The sequence below is a fragment of the Chelonoidis abingdonii genome, chromosome 10 (genome assembly GCF_003597395.2).
Source record: "Chelonoidis abingdonii isolate Lonesome George chromosome 10, CheloAbing_2.0, whole genome shotgun sequence".
Taxonomy (NCBI): Eukaryota; Metazoa; Chordata; order Testudines; family Testudinidae; genus Chelonoidis; species Chelonoidis abingdonii.
This window is the reverse complement of record NC_133778.1, coordinates 33,597,998-33,603,997: the sequence shown is the minus strand read 5'-3', so window position 1 is coordinate 33,603,997 and position 6,000 is coordinate 33,597,998.

Here is a 6,000-nt window from a genome sequence, read left to right as displayed (position 1 = left end):
GTCACTGGTCGATATGCAGTTACTGGAGACTGTGAGGTGAAGGATAGTGTGTGTCTGGGCTTTCCTATGGGTTGTAGGTGGGTTTTGGGTTGCTCTCTGTGTAGGTTTATTTGTCGGTGTCCCCCTGGGGTTTCATTCCCCTTAGCAGTAGCTTGTCTTGCTTTCTGCACTCCCACCCCATTTGGCTCCAATCTCCCTGCCTTGGTGAGATTTTTGGGTTTTTCCAGTTGTATTACGAGTTAATGTCCTCAAGAACACATCCACAGAACTCTCCATTTTGTATGAGTGATGCAGTTCGTCAATGATGGATACATGGTTTCCTGATATCAGGCCTTATGAATTCGTTCCAACGTAGTAGGCGTGTTTGGGAAATGACCCATTGTTCCACTTTTGGTTCCTGAACGCCGACGGCATGTCGCCGGGTATCCCATTCTGTGATCTGGCTTGCGTTTGAAACAGTTTTAATGTTTCATTTAAATACCTTTGCATCTCAGGCAGCCACCCTGCTAAGGTCCACTGAGGTTGACTCCTCAAGCTCGTAGCATGTACTGTCTTCAGGATGCTGTTAACCAATGCCAAGGCTCTTTCAAAATTTTTCTACGACAAGCCCAGTGTCATCCCCTGTCTTGTGTTGGAAATTTCTTGTTGCGGTTTGACAACCAACTAGCGTGCGGTGGTGGTCTAGGATGGCTGGAGCTGTTGCGTACCTGCGCTATTTCGCATTCATGGCTTTCTTCTGTTTGTTCCCCTCCTCACTTTCTGGTGGTGTTCTCCCTTTGGAGATGCTATCTTGTCTCTGTGGGCTGCCTTCTTTGTTTTCCTTTGTAGGCCACCTCTCTTCTTGTTTTATTTTGGGCCACTTCTTCTTGTAGTTTTCTTGGTGAGCTGCATTTTGCTTCTTGTTCTCTTTATGGCTTGCTCTTCTTCGCTAGTTCTCCTTAAATTAGTTCTATTCCGTCTCTATTTTCATTCTTTGTCTAATCTTGTGCCGGCCTGTCCTGTTTCAGGCTTTCCTTGGACGGCATGGGTTTCTGTTCGTTGCTGATGGGTGCCCTCTGTGGTCTATTGTCTCTGAAATGCTGGCTCTCTGTTGTCTCCTGGAGTCTGCCAGCAACCTCCTTTTGTTTAACTTCTCCTTAAGCTGAACCTTTACATGCAAATACAAGTCAACCAAGTTTTATTTACCTGTGTGTGTTGCTGAGGTACTTGATTCCCAATTAGGAATTCTTTGTTTTAACAAAAGCCCTAATGTACACCTTAATGGTTCCAATTGCTTAATATTCAAGCCCCAAGAGCAGCAGAAAAAAAAAATTTGCTCTTCTGGCTACTTTTCAAACAAATCGTTTCTCTCTGCTAAAAGCCCCTAGCAGAGAAAAAGAAAAATATATATTGCCTACGGCTTCTGGATTCTTTTCCCACCGTGCCACCATGTCTAGCTCCTACCTGCAGATTTGAACCTTACGTGCATAACCTGGAGAAGCTAGCAGAACACCCTCCAGAGGCTTAATCTAAGCAGCTTAGCTTTGATCTCGCTGCCACCGATCCAAAATTCCAGGTTTCTGGCTCCCTTGGTCTCCCAAAACCTCCTGGGGGACCTCCAAGGATCAGAGACTCTGAGTCCTCACAAAAGGGAATAATCCACTCCATTCCCCCTCTCCTCCCCCAGCAATTTCATCTCTCTCGGCAACTGAGAGTACTGAGCAACCTCTTTACATCACAAACCCAGAAGCATGTTCTGTCTATTCCACAAAGAGAACAACCCAAATACAAGGAAACAGAAATTGTTCTCTCATTCTTCCTCTCCCACAAATTCCCTGGTGCTGCAGAGCTTCAACCTTCGTAGATCTACACAGAGGAATTCCCTTCCCTTTCATTCTTAGACCTACCCAAAGAGAAAAATTCAAACAAGTCTAAAAGAAAAGAAAAAAAAAACACATGGACATGTGATCGTCTGCATTAAGTTGACCATAACACAGCTATTACTTAAAGAAACATATAAAACAGAATTATTCAAAGAGATACATTTAACCATTCCAGCAATAACACACCATGTAAATACAAACAAAACATGATAAAAAGCCTATTGTTTTGCTAACCTTTGTACTCACAACTTGAAACTGAGATTTGAAGAGCTGAAGAATAGAAAGTAACCTGACCATAGCAGAGACAGCAAAAAAAAAGACCCAACATTCCTCTCCCTGAGTTTTGGAAAAAAAATCCAGTTTCCTCATTTGGTCCTGTCGGTCGGTGTTGGTTCCCTTGTAACACCTTTACAGGTGAAAAGAACATTAACCCTTAGCTCATCTATTTATGCACCAATCTCCACCACCGACTGTACCATATAACATGTAATAGTTTGTCTATTGCTTCAGCACTCTAAGCAACATAACTAACAAACAAAATATAGCATAATAGCTTTGACGCCAGGTGAAGCTGCAAACCAGGGTTTTACTCCAGATTGACATGGTATATGGAATTCAGAATCTGGCCTTTAAATGTAACTGTGATCCAGTTAACAGTATAAGATAAACTCCAAAACACAGTGTGAATAGTAAGCATCCATGCATCCATTTTAAAATGAGGAGGATAGCAAGGAGTTGGCAGTCATGAAAGAACTTATATAACCACACTCTGAGTAGGTTTTTCTGGGTAAAGCACATGCAGTCGTTCACACTGTTTTACAATATTTTCTCTCTCCCCACTCAGCCATAAAGGGGGAGGATCAGCTCAGTGAATTTATCTCATACACGTACAGTGTAATTCAGTGAGTAAAAGGAAAGCACACTGAAAGCTAAGCATTGTCTGGGCATGGGAGTAGCTGCTTTGCTGAGTGATGAAGCACTTTTGCATTGGATGCGGTCTATATTTTTTTTTTCATTATCTAAAACAATGAAGGGTTAAGTATTTGTGTGAGGAAGCGGGCTCAACCCCTCCCTGTGGAGAGGGGAGCCACACCGGCCTCGTCTGATTCTACCGGGTTTTTGTCCCTCGTCTGCGGTCCACTGTCCAGCGCGTTCGGATCCCTTGTGAGCGGACTGGTACACAGCAAGTGTTACGTGGGCCCCGCTTGGATTACAGGCGGGCACCAAACACAGTGCACTCAAGCTCGGCCCCTTTGGGGCAGGGCAAGCAGTGACCAGAGTCCATAGGACGGGGGCGGGGCAGCCTTGGTGCCAGGCGAAAGGCACCAAAAAAACGGCCCCGCTAAGTGCTCTGGCCCTTGGGACAAGCAGAGAAGCCACAAACAGTCAGGGCTCTGACCCTTTGGCAGGCAGAGCAGTAGACAAGTCCACTAGGCGGCCCAAACCCTTGGATTGGCGGGGGCACCGAACACACAGTACACTAGGGTCTGGCCCTTTGGGGCAGGGCAGCAGCCACAATCAGTCAGGGGGCCCTGGCCCTATTGGGTAACAGGGCAGAGCACGAGACAAAGTCAATAGGGCCAAGCCCGGATCGGCGGGGCATCAAACAACACGTACACTAGCTCGCCTTTGGGGCAGGCGAGCAGAGGACAAAGTCAGTAGGGGCGCAGGGCCTTGGATCGGCGCGGCACAAACACAGTACACTAGGCATCACTGGCCCTTTTGGGGCAGGCGCAAGAGCAGCTACAAGACAATCGTTCAGAAGGCTTGGCCCTTTGGGGGGCAAGCAGCAAAATAGTTCCAGAGAGCTCGGCCCTGTTGGGCAGGGCAGGCAGCAAATAGTCCAGAGAGCTCTGGCCCTTTGGGCAGGGCAGAGCAGGCAAACAGTCCTAGAGAGCTTGCCCTTTGGGGCAGGAGAGAGCAGCCAACGCCAGAGAGCTTCTGGCCCTTTGGGGCAGGGCAGAGCAGCAACATCCAGAGAGCTTCTGGGCCCTTTGGGTGCAGGGCAGAAGCAGCAAACACAGTCCAGAGAGCTCTGGCCCTTTGGAGGCGGCAACAGTCGCAAGCTGGCCCTGGGGCGGCAGAGCAGCAAACAGTCAGAAAGCCTGGCCCTTTGGAGGGCGCACAGTCAGTGCTGGGGCAGAGCAGCAAACCAGGTCCAGAGAGCTCTGGCCCTTTCGGGGCAGGGCAGAGCACATACACCTCGTAGCTGTGGGGGCGAAGGGGATCTCTGCCACCCGGCTAGGGTAGGGCAGGGGGAACGCAGGCCCACCCGCTCCTCTGCGTTCCAGCCCGGGTGCCCAGTAGCGGCTGTTGCCACAGGCGCAGTCAGTGGGATCCAGCCCGAAAACACTGACAGAGTAATCGGGGCGGACCCTTACAACGAAACACACTGAACAGCGCAATCATGGGGATGCCTAACCGACACGCCTGGTCATACAGCTGGGGCCCTTACTGCAGCTTGATTGTGGTCAGCGCCCCCGAGGGCTACTTTCACATTCCCCCTTCGCTGCCTACCTGGTCCGGCCAGTCGATCGACCCAATGGGCTCCTCCCAGTACTGGGCTAGGTAGATCCGGGGTACTCTTACTCCTGGGTAGCTGGGCCAGGTCCGGTCCGAAAGTTCCTCCAAGCCGTAGTTGGGGCTGGGCAGCGGCGGTAGTTCCCGCAGCTCAGGGTTGTGGTTGCTGCGGGTCGGTTCCGGCAAGGCCTGGTCCCTGTCTTGGAGCTCGGCAGCCTCCCAGCGACGAGGGTCGTCCGGCACATCTGCTCTCGCTGGCTGCTGAGCTCCAACTGAAGGCCGGCACCAGGCTTTTATACTTCCGGGTTGCCGCCTGACCCTTTGAGGGGCGGGGCTTCCGCCCGGAAGTTCCGTCCTGGGGGAAGATGGACGGGGCTCAACCCTCCCTGTGGAGGAGGGGAGCCACACCGCCTCGCTACATAGTTATTTGCTGCTTCCCTAAAAATGAGTTTATTTTTCAAAATGTTGCTTCTATCCCTACGTGTCTTGCTATGACTCATTTGTGTATTCTGCAGTTATTCTGTTTTATTTTTCTATAAAAATACACATAGTCATTTCCATGCTTTTATTTGGACATAGTAGAGAAACGGAAAATGGTTTGGGAGGGAAATATCTTGTGCTGGAGAATAGACAATGACTAAGCTAATTCTAGTTTAAGAAAAACGTTTTAAATGTGTGTAATTAACAAGAGGCTGGACAAATGCATACCTGCACAAGCTACACTATGATCATGACAAAAATGCAAACCATGGAGCTGATTTATTTTTCTTAGAGAGTGCAGCAAATGTTTGTAAAACTGCACCCATTCATAAACAAAGACCAGCACCATGAAAAGCAGAGCAAGGAGATGTGATTTTCATAGCAGTGTTTAAAACTCTTAGGTTTTGAATTTTATAAAGCTCTTGAATTTGAACTGGAGAGAAGAGCTGGGTTGATTGTAATACATGCTATTTATTACAGTTAATGGGAATACAGGCTATTAAAAACTGGCGAGTAATATTGTTAAGAGTTTGGGATTTCTGCCTCCATTCTTCAAATTTTGTCCAAACTGTACAGGCCCACAGCTTGGGGCTTGATCCTACACATTGTAGCTGAGGAGCATGAATACAAAAAACAATACAGCAGCCTGGAAGTGATGTCTTGTCAGAGTCAAATGGAACTGAGATCTCAGAAGTTCCAATGATTTTAAATGGCTTCAGAATTTGGTACCCTATTGTCTGTAGACTGTATATCCCAGTTTAAACTCTGAAATTGTGGTAGTTTCTGCCTTGTAATATTTATTTGCGTGTTGCATTTTAACCTTAATATCTTAAAAAATATACTAAAAATAACAATGGGAGTTCAGTTTTATATCTTCATTGTTTAACACAAAGATACGATATAAAATGGTGTATTAATGATTTAGTATGGACTGGAGGTAATGACTTCATTTTAAGTCTGCACTGACTGGCAACGTGGGTTTTGTTTATTGGAAAATACGTTAGGTTTACTATTTTCTCACTAATGGACCAAAATCTATCATGATTTCCTGCTGAAATAAATATACAAAATTAAATTACCAATATGTTAATCTCTGCGATGTTGAAATATAGTCCATAGTAGACATTTGGCTGCCTAA